This window comes from Macaca fascicularis, chromosome 10 (assembly GCF_037993035.2).
Source record: "Macaca fascicularis isolate 582-1 chromosome 10, T2T-MFA8v1.1".
NCBI classification, from domain to species: Eukaryota; Metazoa; Chordata; class Mammalia; order Primates; family Cercopithecidae; genus Macaca; species Macaca fascicularis.
The window spans coordinates 50,458,509-50,474,950 of NC_088384.1; positions in this window are offsets into that span (position 1 = coordinate 50,458,509).

Genomic DNA, 16,442 nt, shown 5'->3' on the forward strand with positions numbered 1-16,442 from the left:
AAGTCACCCTGTGTTCGAAACAGGGACCCCAGGGTACCCGCGGCCCAGCACTGGTTCTGATGGGAAAGCACTTTCGTCCCTGCGGAGCCCAAGAACGCTTCTTGCTGGTGCGTTATTTTTTTCTGTTTTTCTGCACAGGAGCCCTATATGCCCTCCTTCAAACCTATTCTTCCCCTCAGGGTCTTTCTGTCCTTTTTAGTACCTCTAGTGGGCCTGAGATGCACCGTGCTTTCGAACTATGGACGCCAGGGTCCCCGGAGCACAGCACATGGACTGATGTGAAGCCACTTTCTTCTGTGGTGGACCAAGAACGCTTCTCAGTGGCCCGATTTTCTTTCTTTTTTTTTCTGCTACTGGAGCCCCACCTCCCCTCCCTACCAGTTTAAATTTCCCTCAGAGGCCTTTTGCCCACTTTGCGGTACCCCTAGCAAACCCAAGACACACCCTGTAATCGAATCAGGGATGCTAGAGTCCCCGGGGCACAGTGCAGGGGCTGATTTTAAGGCACTTTCATACGTGGGGGACACAGGCCCCGCTTCTCAGTGGCACATTTTTTTCCCTCCCTCAGTTGCCTCTTCTCCCCACACCTTACCTTCCACTCAGGGGCCTTCTGCCAGGTTTGTTGTACCCCTAGTGGACACGAGAAACACCCAGGGTCTGAACCAGAGACATAAGGGTCTCTGGGTGGCAGGGCAGGGGCTGATAGGAAGTCACATGCGTCCAAGGATGACCCAGGAATGCTTCTCCGTAGTACATTTTTTACCCTTTCTGCCACAGATGCTCCAATACCCCTCCCTCAAACCTTACTTTCCTCTCAGGGGTGTTATGCCCTCTTTTTCGTACCACTACCAGGCCTGAGATGCACCCTGGTCTCGAAACAGGGACACCAGGTCCCTGAGACCCAGTGCAGGGGCTGACGGGAAGGCAGTTTCGTCCCTGGGGGACTCAGGAACGCTTCTCGCCAGTGTGTTTTTGTTTTTTTCCAACACAGGTGCCCGACATCCCCTCCCTCAAAATTTCTCTTCCCCTCAGGGCTATTCTGTCCACTTTGGGGCACCCCTTGTGGGCCCGAGATGCACCCTGGTTTTGAACCATGGATGCCATGGTCCCTGGGGCCTAGCGCACCGACTGATGGGAAGACACTTTCTACCGTGGTGGACCCAGGGACCCTCCTCAGTTGCGCAATTTTCTTTCCTTTTTATCTGCCACCGGTGCCCCACCTCCCCTCCCTCACAGTTTACCTTTCCCTCAGAGGCCTTTTGCACACTTTGGGGTACCCCTAGTGAACCCAAGATGTACCCTGTATTAGAACCAGGCACACCAGAGTCCCCGAGGCACAGAGCAGAGGCTGATTGTAAGGCACTTTCATACGTGGAGGACCCAGGCACCACTTCTCAGTGGTGCATTTTTTTTTTCTCTCCCTCAGTTGCCTCTTCTCCCTGCACCTTACCTTCCACTCACGGGCCTTGTCCCAGGTTTGTGGTACGCTTAGTGTGCACGAGAAACACCCAGGGTCCGAAACAGGGACATATGTGACTACGGATAGCAGCGCATGGGCTGATGGGAAGGCACATTTGTCCGGACATGACCCAGGAACGCTTCCGGGTAGTGCGTTTTTTATCTTTTCTGCCACAGGTGCCCCAACTTCCCTCCCTCAAACTTCACTTTCCCCTCAGGGGCCTTATGCCCTCTATGTCACACCACTATGGGTCCTGAGATGCACTGTAGTCTGGAAACAGGGAGGCCATGTCCCTGGGACCCAGTGCATGGGCTGATGGGAAGACAGTTTCGTCTCTGGGGGACCCAGGAAGGCTTGTCACCAGTGTGTTTTTGGTATTTTCCAACACAGATGCGCACATCCCCTCCCTCAAAAGTTACCTTCCCTTCAGTGGTCTTCCGTCTGCTTTTGGGTACCACTAGTGGGCTCTAGATGCACACTGCTTATGAACCAGGGAAGCCAGGATCCCTGGGGCCTGGCACAGGGCCTTCTGGGAACACACTGTTTTCCGTGTGGGACCCAGGAACACTTCACAGTGGTGCGTTGTTTTTTTTCATATTTGGTGCCACAAGTGCCCTGGCACCCATCTTGCGAATGTTACCATCCCCTCAGGTGCCTTCTGCCTGCTGTGGGGTACCCCAAGTTGGCCAGAGACGCACCCTGGGTTTGAACTGGGAAATGCACGGTTCCCAGGCCCTACCACAGGCCCTGACGGGAAGGCATGTTCTCCGTGGGTGACAAAGAAATCTTCTTGGTTGTGCTTTCTGTTTTTATTATTCCACAAGTAACCCGCTTACCCACCCTCAAATCTTACCTTCCCCTCAGGGGTCTTCATCCCACTTTTGGCTACCACTAGCGGGTCCAAAATGCAGCCTGCGATCGAACCAGGGAATCCAGTGTTCCCAGGGCCCAGTGCTGGGGCTGATGGGAAGGTACTTTCCCTGGGTGGGACCCAGGATAGCTTCTCGGCATTGTGATTATGTTTTTCTGCCACAGGTGCGCCACCTCACCTTCCTCATTATTTACCTTCCTCTCAGGGGAGTTCTGCTGGCTTTGGGGTACCCTTCGCATTCCTGAGATGCACCCTACATTCAAACCAGGGACTGCAGGGTCCCTGTGGTCCAGAGCAGGGGCTGATGGGAAGTCATTTTTGTCGGTGCAACCCATGCCCACTTCTCTGCAGCACCTTTTTTTTTTTTTTTTCCAACAAGTGCCTCACCATCCCTCCCTCAAACCTTATCTTCCAGTCAGGGGTCTTCTGTCTAATTCCTGGTACTGCTACCCAGCCCGAGACACACGCTTGGTTTGAACCAAGGAAGCCAGTGTCTCCAGGTACCAGCGCAGAGGCCCATGGGAAGGCACTTTTCGTCCGTGGAGACCCGGGAATGCTTGTTGGAGGCACGATTTTTTTTTTTTCTGCTACATGTGCCCCACCTGCCAACACTCCAACCTTACTATCCCCTCAGGAGTCTCCGGTCCTTTTTGTGGTACCCATAACGGGCCTGAAAGGCACCGTGGGTTTGATACAGGGACCCCAGGGTGCCCACAGCCCAGCACTGTGGCTGACGGGAAGGCACTCTCGTTCCTGATGAGCACAGGACCTCTTCTCACTGGCACTTTTTTTTTCTTTATCTGCCACAGGAGTCCCATATGCCCTCCTTCTAAACTCACCTTCCCCTCAGTGTCTTTCTGTCCATTTTGGAGTACTCCTAGTGGGCCCGAGACACACCCTGGTTTTGAACCATGGAAGCCGTGGTCCCCGGGGCCCAGCACACATACTGATGGGAAGGCAATTTCGTCTGTGGTGGACCCAGGAACGCTTCTCAGTGGTGCGATTTTCTTTCTTTTTTTTTCTGTCATTGGTGCCCCACCTCCACTCTCTCACAGTTTACCTTTCCCTCAGAGGCCTTTTACTGGCTTTGGGGTACCCGTAGCAAACCCAAGATGCACCCTGTATTTGAACCAGGGAAGCCAGAGTCCCCGGGGCACAGCGCATGGGCTGATTTAAGGCACTTTCATACGTGGGGGGAACTGGCCCCGCTTCTCAGAGGTGCCTTTTTTCCTCTCCCTCAGTTGCCTCTTCTTCCTGCACCTAACCTTCCACTCAGGGGCCTTATGCCAGGTTTGTGGTACCCCTAGTGGGCACCAGAATCACCCAGGTCCGAACGAGGGACATACGGGTCTCTGGGTAGCAGTGCAGGGGCTGATGGGAAGGCACGTTCATCCGGGGATGACCCAGGAATGCTTCTTGGTAGTGCCTTTTTTATCTTTCCTGCCACAGGTGCCCCAACTACACTCCCTCAAACCTTACTTCCCCCTCAGGAGCGTTATGCTTTCTTTGTCATACCACTACCAGACCCAAGATGCACACTGGTCTGAAAACAGGGATGCCAGGTCCCTGGGACCCAGTACAGGGGCTGATGGGAAGGCAGTTTCATCCCTGGGAGACCCAGGAATGCTTCTCGCCAGTGTGTTTTTGGTAATTTCTGACACAGGTGCCCCACATCCCCTCCCTCACACTTTACCTTGACCTCAGGGAAATTCTGTCCGCTTTGAGGTACCACTAGTGGGCCCGAGACGCACCCTGGGTTCGAACCACGGACACCAGCATCCCTGGGGCCTAACGCAGGGCCTTATGGGAAGGCACGGTTTTCCCTGTGGGACCTAGAAATGCTTCTCAGTGGTGGGTGGTTTTTTTCTTATTGGGTGACAGCCAGTGCCATGTCTCCCCTCTCTGGAAGGTTACCATCCCCTTAGGTGCCTTCTGCCTGCTTTGGAGTACCCCAAGTTGGCCCAAGACGCACCCTGGGTTCGAATCGGGCAGGCCACGGTCCCCGGGCCCACCGCAGGTGCTGATGGGAAGCCACTTTCTTTCGTGGGGGACATGGAACGCTTCTTGGAGATGCTTTCTTTTTTTATATTTCCACAGGTAACCCACCTACCTGCCCTCAAACCTTACCTTCGCCTCAGGGGCCTTCGTCCCTCTTTTGGATACCACTATTGGGTCCGAAATGCAGCGTGTGTTCAAACCAGGGACTCCAGTGTTCCTGGGGCCCATTGCTGGGGCTGGTGGGAAGGAACTTTCATCTATGGGGGATCCAGAATAGCTTCTTGAGGTCGCAATTTATTTTTTGTGCTACAGGTGCACCACTTCACCTCCCTCATTATTTACCTTCTGAGTAAATAATGTAAATATTACCCCTGAGGGACTTCTGCTCACTTTGGAGTACCCTTTGTGTTCCCAAGATGCACTCTACATTCGAATCAGAGACCATAGGGTCCTTGCGGCCCAGCGCAGGGGCTGAAGGGAAGGCATTTTGGTCCATGGCGATATATGCCCCACTTCACAGTGGCGCGTTTGTTTCTTTTCTCCAACAGGTGTCCCATCATCCCTCCCTCAAACCTTATCTTCCAATCAGGGGTCTTCTCTCCTATTTGGGGTACCCCTACCTGGCCCAAGACGCCCCCTGGGTTCAAACCAGGGATGCCAGGGTCTCCAGGTACCAGCGCAGGGGCTCATGGGAAGGCACTTTCGTCCGTGAATACCCAGGAAGGCTTCTTGGTGGCACGTTTTTTTGTTTTTTGTTTTTTATCTGCCACATATGCCCCACCTCCCCTCACTCCAACCTTACTATCCCCTCAGGAGCCTCCGACCCTCTTTGTGGTACTCCTAACGGGCCGAAAGGCATACTGGGTTTGAACCAGGGAACCCAGGTTGCCCATGGAACAGTGCTGTGGCTGATGGGAAGGCACTTTCATCCCTGGGGAGCCCAGGAACATTCCTCGTTGGAGTGATGTTTTTTCTTTTCCTGCCCCAGGAGCCCCATATGCCCTCCTTCATACTTCACCTTCCCCTCAGGGTCTTTCTGTCCGTTTTGGAGTACCCCTAGTCTGCCTGACACGCACCATGGTTTCAAAGCATGGACGTCAGGGTCCACAGGGCCCAGCGAACAGACTGATGGGAAGGCACTTTCGTCCATGGTGGACCCAGGGACGCTTCTCAGTGGCGCAATTTTCTTTCATTTTTTTCTGCCACCGGTGCCCCACCTCCCCTCCCTCACAGTTTGACTTTCCCTCAGGGGCCTTCTGCAAACTTTAGGTACCCTAGTTAGTGCAAGACACACCCTATATTCGAACCAGGGATGCCAGGGTCCCCGGGGCACAGCACAGGGACTGATTGTAAGGCACTTTCATACGTGGGGGATGCAGGCCCCACTTCTCAGTGGCGCTTTTTTTTTTCCCTCAGTTGCCTCTTCTCCATGCCCTCACAACTTACCTTCCACTCAGGGGTCTTCTGCCAGGTTTTTGGTTCCACTGATGGGCACAAGAAACACTCAGGGTCTGCACCAGGGACATAAGGGTCTTTGGGGAGCAGCACAGGGGCTGATGGGGAGGCACATTTGTCTGGGGTTGACACAGGAACACTTCTCGGTAGTGCGTTTTTTAATCTTCTCTGCCGCACGTGCCCCAACTCCCCTCCCTCAAGCTTTACTGTTCCCTCAGGGGATTTATGGCCTCTTTGTCATACCAGTACCGGGCCCGAGATGCACCTTGGTCTGGAAACAGGAATGCCAAGTCCCTGGGACCCAGCACAGGGGCTGAGGGGAAGGCAGTTTCCTCCCTGGGGAATGCAGTAATGCTTCTTGCCACTGTTTTTGGTTTTTTTCTGACACAGTTGCCCCACATTCCCTCCCTCAAACCTTTCCTTCCCCTCAGGGGTTTTCTGTCTGCTTTGGGGTACCACTAGTGGGCACGAGATGCACCCTGGATTCAAATCAGGGACTCCAGGGTCCCTCCAGCCTAGTGCAGGTCCTTTTGGGAAGGCACTGTTTTACATGTGGGACACAGGAACGCTTCTCAGTGGTGCGGTTTTTTTTTTTTTTTTTATTTGTAGCCACTAGTGCCCTGGCTCCCCACCCTCGAAAGTCACCATCCCCTCAGGTGCCTTCAGCCTGCTTTGTGATACCCCAAGTCAGCCCGAGAGGCACCCTGGGTTTGAACCAGGAAGGCCACGGTCCCTGGACCCCCCCTCAGGCACTGATGTTAAGGCACTTTCATTCGTGGGGGACAAGGAACACTTCTCGGCGGCGCTTTCTTTTTTTATTATTCCACAGGTAACACACCTCCCCCGCCTCAAACCTTACCTTCCCCTCGGGGTCCTTCGTCCCGCTTTCAGGTACCATGAATGTGTCTGAAACGCTGCCTCCATGTGAACCAGGGACTCCAGTGTTTCCGGAGCCCAGCTCCATGGCTGATGGGAAGGAACTTTATTCCGTTGGGGACCCAGGGTAGCTTCTTGGGATCACGATTACTCTTTTCTGCCACAGGTGCACCACCTCACCTCCCTCTCTATTTACCTTCCCCTCAGGGGACTTCTGCTTGCTTTGGGGTACCCTTCACGTTCCCGAGATGCACCCTACATTCGAAACAGGGACCACAGTGTCCCTGTGGCCCAGCACAGGGGCTGATGGGAAGGCACTTTGGTCTGTGGCGACACATGCCCCACTTCTCGGCAGCGTGGTTTTTTTTTTTCTCCAACAGTTGCCTCACCATATCTCCCTCAAACCTTGTCTTCCAATCAGGGACCTTCTTCTGATTTGTGGTACTCCTGCCTGGCCCGAGACGCACCCTGGGTTTGAACCAGGGATGCCAGGGTCTCCAGGTACCAGTGCAGGAGTGGGAAGGCACTTTCGTCCCTGGAGACCCAGGAACACTTCTTAGCGGTGCGGTTTTTTTGTTTTGTTTTTTGTTTTCTGCCACATGTGCCCCACCTCCCCTCATTCCAACCTTACTATCCACTCAGGAGCCTCTGGCCATCATTGTGGTACCCCTAACAGGCCTGAAAAGCACCCTGGGTTCGAACCAGTGTACCCACCAACCAGCGCTGGGGCTGATGGGAAGGTACTTTCATCCCTGGGGAGACCAGGAACGCTTCTCCCTGGCGTGTTTTTTTTTTCTTTTCTTTTTTTTTGTTCTGCCACAGGAGCCCCATATGCACTCCTTCTAGCCTTACATTCCCCTCAGGGTCATTCTGTCCATTTTGGAGTATCCTTAGTGGCCCAAGATGCACCCTGGTTTCGAACCATGTATGCCAGGGTTCCCGGGGCCCAGCACACGGACTGAGGGGTAGGCACTTTTGTCTGTGCTGGAGCCAGGAACACTCCTCACTAGCGCGATTTTCTATCTTTTTTTTCTGCCATCGCTGTCCACCTCCCCTCCCTCACAGTTAACCTTTCCCTCAGAGGCCTTTTGCACACTTTGGGGTACCCCTAGCAAACACAAGACACACCCTGTATTCGAAACTAGGACTCCAGAGTCCCCGGAGCACAGTGCAGGGGCTGATTGTAAGGCATTTTCTTATCCGTGGGACACAGGCCCCGTTTATCAGCGGTGCGTTTTCCTTTTCTCTCCTTCTGTTGGATCATCTCCCTGCCTTCACACCTTACCTTCCAATCAGGGGCCTTCTGCCAGGTTTCTGGTACCCCTAGTAGGCACAAGAAACACCCAGGGTCTGAACCAGGGTCATTAGGGTCTCCGGGTAGCAGCGCAGGGGCTGATGGGAAGGCACATTCATCCCAGGAAGACAGGAATGTGTCTCGGTAGTGTGTTTTTTATCTTTTCTGCCACAGGTGCCCCAACTCCCCTCCCTCAAACCTTACTTTCCCCTCAGGGACCTTATGCCCTCTTTATCATACCACTACCGGGTCCAAGACGCACCCTGGTCTGGAACCAGGGACGCCAGGTCCCTCGGACCCAGTGCAGGGCCTGACGGGAAGGCAGTTTCCTCCCTGGAGGACCCAGGAAAGATTTTCGCCAGTGTGATTTTGGTTTTTTCCCGACACAGGTGCCACACGTCCCCTCCCTCAAATCTTACCTTCCCCTCAGGTGTCTTTTGTCCACTTTAGTGTACCACTAGTGGGCCCGAGATGCACCCTGGTTTCCAACCAGGGATGCCAGTGTCCCTAGGGCCTAGCGCAGGGCCTTAAGAGGAGGCACTCTTTTCCATGTGGGATCCAGGAACGCTTCCCAGTGGTGCATTGTTTTTTTCTTATTTGGTGCCACCAGTGCCTCGTCTCCCCTCCCTCAAAAGTTACCATCCCCTCAGGTGCTTTCTGCCTGCTTTGGGGTACCCCAAGTTGGCCCGAGATGCACCCTGGGTTCGAACCGGGAAGGCCAAGGTCCCCAGGGCCCATTGCAGGTGCTGACGGGAAGGCACTTTCTTCTGTCAGGGACAAGGAACGCTTCTCGGTGGTGCTTTTTTTTTATTCCACAGGAAACTAACCTCCCCACCATCAAACCTTACCTTCCCCTCAGGGGCCTTCGTCCCACTTTCGGGTACCACTATCGGGTCCGAAACACAGCCTGCATTCGAACCAGGGACTCCAGTGTTCCCAGGGCCCAGTGCCAGGGCTGATGGGAAGGTGCTTTTGTCCGCTGGGGACCTAGGATAGCTTCTTTGCATCACGATTATTTCTTTCTGCCACAGGTGCACCCCCTCACGTCGCTCACTATTTACCTTCCCCTCAGGGGACTTCTGCTCGCTTTGGGGTATGCCTCGTGTTCCTGAGATGCACCCTACATTCAAACCAGGGACTGCAGCGTACACATGGCTCAGCACAGGGGCTGATGGGAAGGCATTTTGGTCCGTGGCAACCCATGTCCCGCTTCTCAGCAGCGAGTTTTTTTTTTCTCCAACAGGCGCCTCACTATCCCTCCCTCAAACCTTATCTTCCAATCAGGGGCCTTCTCTCCGATTTATGGTACCCCTACCTTTCCCACGACGCACCCTGGGTTTGAACCAGGGATGCCAGGGTCTCCACATACCAGCACAAGGCCTCATGGGAAGGCACTTCCATCCGTGGAGACCCAGGAATGTTTCTTAGCAGCGCGTTTTTTGTTTTTCTGCCACATGTGCCCCACCACCCCTCACTCCAACCTTACTATCCCCTCAGGAGACTTCAGCCCTCTCTGTGGTACCTCTAATGGTCCTGAAAGCACCCTGGGTTCAAACCAGGGACTGCAGGATACCCGCAGCCCAGAGCTGGGGCTGATGGGAAGGTACTTTCGTCCCTGGGGAACCCAGGAACACTTCTTCCTGCCACGTTTCTTTCTTTTCTTTTCTTTTCTTTTTTTCATTTTCTGCCATGTTTAAGTATTTAACAGAGTGATCGAGGCTGAAGCCAGACTTTAACCATTTGAAAAGTGACAAAAAGTGAGCAAAGATTCAGGAATATAGGCCAGTAACTGGTTCCTAACTACACAGGTTTCTTGAATACAGAACTCTGCCAGACACAGCACCTCACGCCTAGAATCCCAGTCCTTTGGGAAGCTGAGTTGGAAGGATCACTTGATGCCAGGACTCTAGGACACAGAAAGACCCCATTTCTACAAAAAAAAATATATATATAGAACAAAAAATTACCGGCAGATGCAGTGGCTCATGCCTATATTCCCATCACTTTGGGAGACCGAGGTAGGTGGATCACTTGAGGTCAGGAATTTGAGACAAGACTGGCCAAAATGGTGAAACCCCATTTCTATTAAAAATACAAAAAGTAGCCAGGTGTAGTAGCACACGCCTCCCAGCTGCTCAGTAAGCTAAGGGAGGAGAATCGCTTTTATATGGGAGGCAGAGGTTGCAGTGAGCTGAGATCGTGTCATTGCACTCCAGCAGGGGCAATACAGTGAGATTCTGTATCAAAAATAAAATAAAATGTCCAGACATGGTGGCTTCCCCCTGTCATACCAGCTCCTCAGGAGACTAAAGCACGAAGATCTCTTGAGACCAGAGAGCTAGGGGCTGCAGTGAGCTATGATCACGCCACTGCACTCCAGCCTGTGTGATACAGCAAGACCCTGTCTCTAAAATAATAATAATAAAAGTAAATAAAAAAGAACCCTGGGCCCCACCTGAGAGATTCAAATTCGTTTGCTTTAGCACAGGGCCATGGAATCTGTCCCAGCATCATAAAAGCTACCTCAGTGAGTTAAGAGGAAGGATTGGCATTGAAAGAGCTGTCAACAAGCTGTGACAAAGAGAAAGCTCCTCTGTCAGGCAGGGAAGTGGAGTCAAATAACAGGTTTTTGTTTGGTTTTGTTTGGTTTGGTTTTGCAGGAGAGGAGCTGACTTAGGAGCAGGTCTAGCAAGATTGCTCTTGAGCCTGTGCAGGAGAGCAGAAAGGCTAGGAGGCTGCAAACAGACAGTGGATAACTGAAAAGTGAAATTTCTACTGGATTGCAAATCCCTGGATGCCATCCCAGTGAATATCTAAGATGAAAAATACCCCTCCATGAAAATGCCTTTCATGGTCCTAACCATGAAACATAAAATTGCCTTTTCACCTGAAAGTTACTTGCAACTTGGTGTAGCATTTTATGCTTTGGATGTCATGGTACATCCAGAAGCAATACCCTCGCCTGTTGTAAATCAAAGTAAAATCAGAAAATGCTCAGTGGAAAGGGAAAAAAAAAAAAAAAAGAAGACTAAAAACCAACACTAGAGTAAATCTGCAAACCCAAAGAACCAGCAGAGGAAAGGGAAAGAAAACCTGCAGTGTAGACAAACTTTGATGTTGTGTGATGTGTGAAAATGTATAGAAATGTTCCCTTACCCCAAAATTCCCAAAGTGCTTAACTTGCCACCCACTGGAAGGAAGTAGAAATTCCCACCCAGAGTGTTACTTTTAAATACCATTCTTTTTATGTTGTTTCCTAAAATAACAACAGACATTCTAGAGAAGATTTACCAAGATGGCTTAATGAGGTGTCAGATGAGTACCTGTGCCCACGATCCCCTTTACCTCAGGCATCCTTATGCAAATTTGACTGACTCTTCTCAGCCCTACTAGATTAAAAAAAAAAAGATATAATTGGGGCAGCTGGGCTGGAAGCACAGTTGGGCCATCCCCATGGAGACCAGGCTCTAGCACCACATGCTCTTCCTTGCCCCAGCATTCCTCCCCACTCTTGCTTTTCAGAGCAGCAGCCCACTTGAACCTGGGTCTTCCTCAGATGATCTCCACATCAGTACTTGTCAGCATTCATGTGCACAGAAATCACCTGTGCAACTTTTGAAAATGCAGATTCAGACTCAGTGGCTAGGGTGGAGCCTCTCGATCTATGTGTCTAACAAGCCCCCAGTGAGGCATGTGGTCATCAGATGGTCCTAGTTCCACACTTGGAGGAGCTACTTAGAGCCTATAAAATAGTTGCTCCCCTATCCAGTGTTTGACCCTCAGACTTCTGGATTCTGCCAGCACTCAGATACTTCTGGGACAGGATGCTTACTGTTCATCTTGGGTCAACATGTCAGAAAGACCTTCCTGTATTGAGCTGAGAACTGGCTACCTAGGGCCCACCTTCACCTCACCTACTTCTGAGCCTTGGATCCTATGTAGCAGGCTTAAGGCCTTAGAAAGTGGCTGGCATGTCCCCCAAGTATTTTCTTCAGGCAAAACATGCCAGGTCCTCTGGCTATTATCTTTTAATTTTTTTTAGAGACAAGGTCTCACCTTGTTGCCCAGGCTGGTCTCAAACTCCTGGGCTTAAGTGATCATCCTTCCTCAGCCTCCCAAAGTACTGAGATTAGAGGAATGAGCTACCATACCTGGTCTTAGATATTCTTCTTAAGCTATGATTTGGTCATTCTGGTCATTTCTTTCTTTCTTTCTTCTTTTCTTTTTTTTTTTTTTCTTTTTTTTCTGAGAAGGAGTTTCACTCTTGTCACCCAGGCTGAAGTGCAATGGCAATATCTCCACTCACTGAAACTTCTGCCTCCTGGGTTCAAGCAATTCCCCTGCCTCAGCCTCCCGAGTAGCTGGGATTACAGGTGCCCATCACTACGCCCAGCTAATTTTTGTATTTTTGGTAGAGACAGGGATTTGCCATGTTGACTAGGCTGGTCTCAAACTTCTAACTTCAGGTGATCCACCTGCCTCAGCCTCCCAAAGTACTGGGATTACAGGCGTGAGCCTCCAAATCCAGCCCTAGTCATTTTCTTCTTATCCTGCTTTGTGTGTCTTTAGGCTTCTTCTCTTGTGATACTGTCACCACCTCATTACAGATAGTCTTTATGTGACTTGTGTTGAGCTTGCTGTCAGCCATCATCCTTAAAGTCATTTTTACATGTGCTGTGGATCAGCTACATTTCTTCCTAGTCAGTAATAATCATAATAATTATACTTAGCGCTTATGAGAGTTAATATAGCAAGATGGTTAAGAATGTAGGCTCTGGAATGAGACTAGTCGCCTAGTAGGAAGCACTATTATTACCACCATGTGTTATCTATCACCATCATCATCCATCACCATCACTATGACCACCATCATCATCACCATCATCTCCATCACCATCATCATATCACCATCATCACCATCATCACCACCATCAACATCACTATCACTACCATTATCATTACAATCATCACTATCGCTATCACCACCATCATCATCACCATCACTATCATCAACATCACTATCATCACCATCACTATCACCATCATCACCATCACCATCATCACCGTCACTATCACCATCATCATCATCACCACCATCATTACCATCACTGTCACCACCACTATCATCATACCATCATCATCATCAACATAACCACTATCATCAGCACCACCACCATCATCACCATCACCATCACCATAATCATCAGCACCATCACCATCATTCATCACCATCACCACCATCACTGTCACAACCATCATCATCACCATCGTTATCATCACCATCATAATCACCATCACCACCACCACCATCATCATCATCATACCATCACCCACCATCACCATCGTCATCATCATCACCATCACCACCACCACCAGCACTTTGCCTACATTAACTGATTTAATTCTCATAACAACTTCATAGTGTAGGGGCTACTATTATCCCAATTTTACAAGTGAGGAAGTGGGGCCTCACAAGATTATGTTTTGTGCCGAGGGTAACAGTGACAAAAATCTAAACCTGGGCAGTGTCCTTTGGTTGGTTTTGTTTATTTTGTTATTGACAAAAGTGCAAGACCAAATCTGTTCCTGCTATTCATAAATTTCACCTTTTATTCAGCACTTTACCCTTATTTTACACTATCTTTTGGATTCCTGGTTCTGCCATTCCAACTGTATCTGCCTCCTAGCTCCATGCTGTCTGTTATATTGTGGGAAAAATACGTATTTTCACCTAGATCATGCATAAGGTCAGAGGCCATGTGGCAATTCCCTACAGATTTTGTTCACTGAAGCCCAATGGTGCACATCTCCTGAAGCTCCCTGAGCCTGTAGTTTTGTAACCCACTCAGAAAAGCCTAGGGAGTGGTCAGGCATGATTTGTATTTGAGCATATTTGTATTTGGTTCCTGGGAAACATGTTTCCTCCTCACTTTCAGGTCTCCCTTCCAGAATCTTTTCCAAGATGGACAGTACCCTCCAAATGCATAGTTGCTGAAATCAAGCCTCTGGGCAGGGCTAGATGCAAGGAACAAATACAAAGCAGGGTCTGCAGAACACACAGAGGTGATAATGACCAGTTAATCCCTGCAGATAGTTAGATCTAGGAGACTGTCCCTGGGCTTCAGAACTCCCTGCTTCTGAATCCAGCAGTGCAAATGCAAGCCTCTATGTTCCCCCTAAACCATAGGTGACTGAGCAGCCATGGTGTTACCAGCATTTCTATAAAGGAAGAGTACAGGGCAACAGTCTCATTATAGGGGAGGCTGGGGCTGGCCTTTATTTTAGGCTGTATGTTTATTTGGGGCAATTTGCAAAGAGGGGTTGCCCTGATAGAGATTATGTGGGCTAAATCCCCCACATATAAAGCCATTTTGTGCCACTGCTCCTGTGCCAACTGACCAGAAAGGCTGGACTGATACCTCCCCTCTCTCCTTTCCTGGTTCTGTTCCCCGACCCTGGGTGATTAATGTAACCTAGCTATGTTCAATTACCCATCCTTTCCACTATGTTGGGATGTCTGCCACATGTCCCTGGTGCTCTTTTGGGCTTCCTGTGAGCCATGACTCTGGGAGCCTTGCAACTTTTGAAGGAGAGCAGGAGGCCCTGGGTCTGCCATCAGTCTGGGCTCTCTAATCACACCACTGTCACTGGAGCCTGTCTGACCTGCTGAGAAGTTGCAAAACAAGCATGTAGGGAACATTCTTCCACCCCAATGTTTTCCCCTCATGAAATCATCCAGCAAACCCTGAATGCTTTCTCTTGGTGTGGTCAGGTAGAAGCGCTGCCTCTCTCATACTAGAGCAGTCAGTGGCTATTGGTTGACTGAGCCTAATGGCAGATCTGGAAGGATTTGGGGAAGGCTGTCTTGGTTTTCTTGGAACAGCATGTGGCCCTAACAGTGTGTCTGTTCTTGAACAGTGGTGCCCCTGCAAGCCATGAAAACTGATGGAGCAGAAATGGGAAGTGTCTCAAACCTTATTGAAGTGATCTTGAATTGCTGATTTACAGGACTGATTTTGGCACATTGTTCTCAGGAAAACAGTGGTTTAGGGCATGGTCTCAAGCTCTAATAGGTTGAGACATTTTGGCTTACATTTGTAATCACAGTACTTTGGGAGGACAAGGTGGGAGGATCACTTGATCTCAGGAGTTTGAGACCAGTCTAAGAAAAATAGCAAGACCCTATGTCTACAAAAAATTTAAAAATTAGCTGAACCTGGTGGCACACACCTATAGTCCCAGCTACTGAGGAGGCTGAAGCAGAAGGCTCACATGATCCCAGGAGATTGAGGTTGTGATGAGCTGTGATCATGCCACATCACTCCAGCCTGGGCAACAGAGCAAGACCCTGCCTCAAGTAAGTAAATAAATAAATAAATAAATAAATAAATAAATAAATAAATATTCTGCAGGCCACATCCAAAGATAATAATTAAACTGACCTTATCTGTTGTGACAACTAAATTAAAAATAATACATGTAAAGTGCTTAGAACAGTTCCTGGCATTTAGTAAGAGCTTTGCAAGTATTAACTATTATTAGTACCATCATCATCTTTATTGTTACTAAGCACATATAGTACATGCATTATTCGCTCATTGAACTTTACTTTTGTTTTTTGGGGGGGAAGGTTTTGTTGTTTTTTGAGATGGAGTCTTACTCTGTCACTCAGACAGGAATGCAATGGTGTAATCTTGGCTCACTGCAACCTCTGCCTCCGAGGTTCCAGCAATTATCCTGCTTCAGCCTCCCAAGTAGCTGGGACTACAGGCTTGAACCACCACACCCTGCTAATTTTTGTTTTTTAGTAGAGACGCAGTTTCACCATGTTAGCCAGGCTTGTCTTGAACTCCTGACCTCAAGTGACCCAGTCACCTTGGCCTCCCAAAGTGCTGGGATTACACACATGAGCCACTGAGCCCAGCTGAGCTACACTTTGAAGCATGGCTTACCCCTGTGCTTCAGTTGAGGAAACTAAAGATGGGAGAGTTCAGTAACCTGCACAAAGTTAAGCCAGCAAGTAACTGGTGAAGTCAAAACCTAGAATCAAGGGTTTTTTGTTGATTATTTTTTGTTTTGGAGATAGCACCTTGCCATGTCTTTAAAAGACTTAAATAAGTGGCAAGGATTTCCATGTTTATGGACTGAAAAACTTAATAAATTTAAGACGACAATATACCAAAATAGTGCACAGACACACTGTAATTCCAATTTTTTATTTTTTCTAACATTTCTTCTGCAAAACCAGAATAGCCCATTCTGAAATTCGTATGAAATTTGAAGGTACTCTGAACATTCAAAAAAATGTTGAAAAAAAGAACAAAGTTAGATGGCTCACAATTCTAAATTTCAAAACATACAAAGCTACTATAACTAAAACAGTTTGATACTGGCATAAGAACAAAGATATACACAAAATAAATAAAATAAATAACCCCCCCAAAAAAATCCCTTGCATAAATTATTGATCATCTTTTGACAAGCATGCC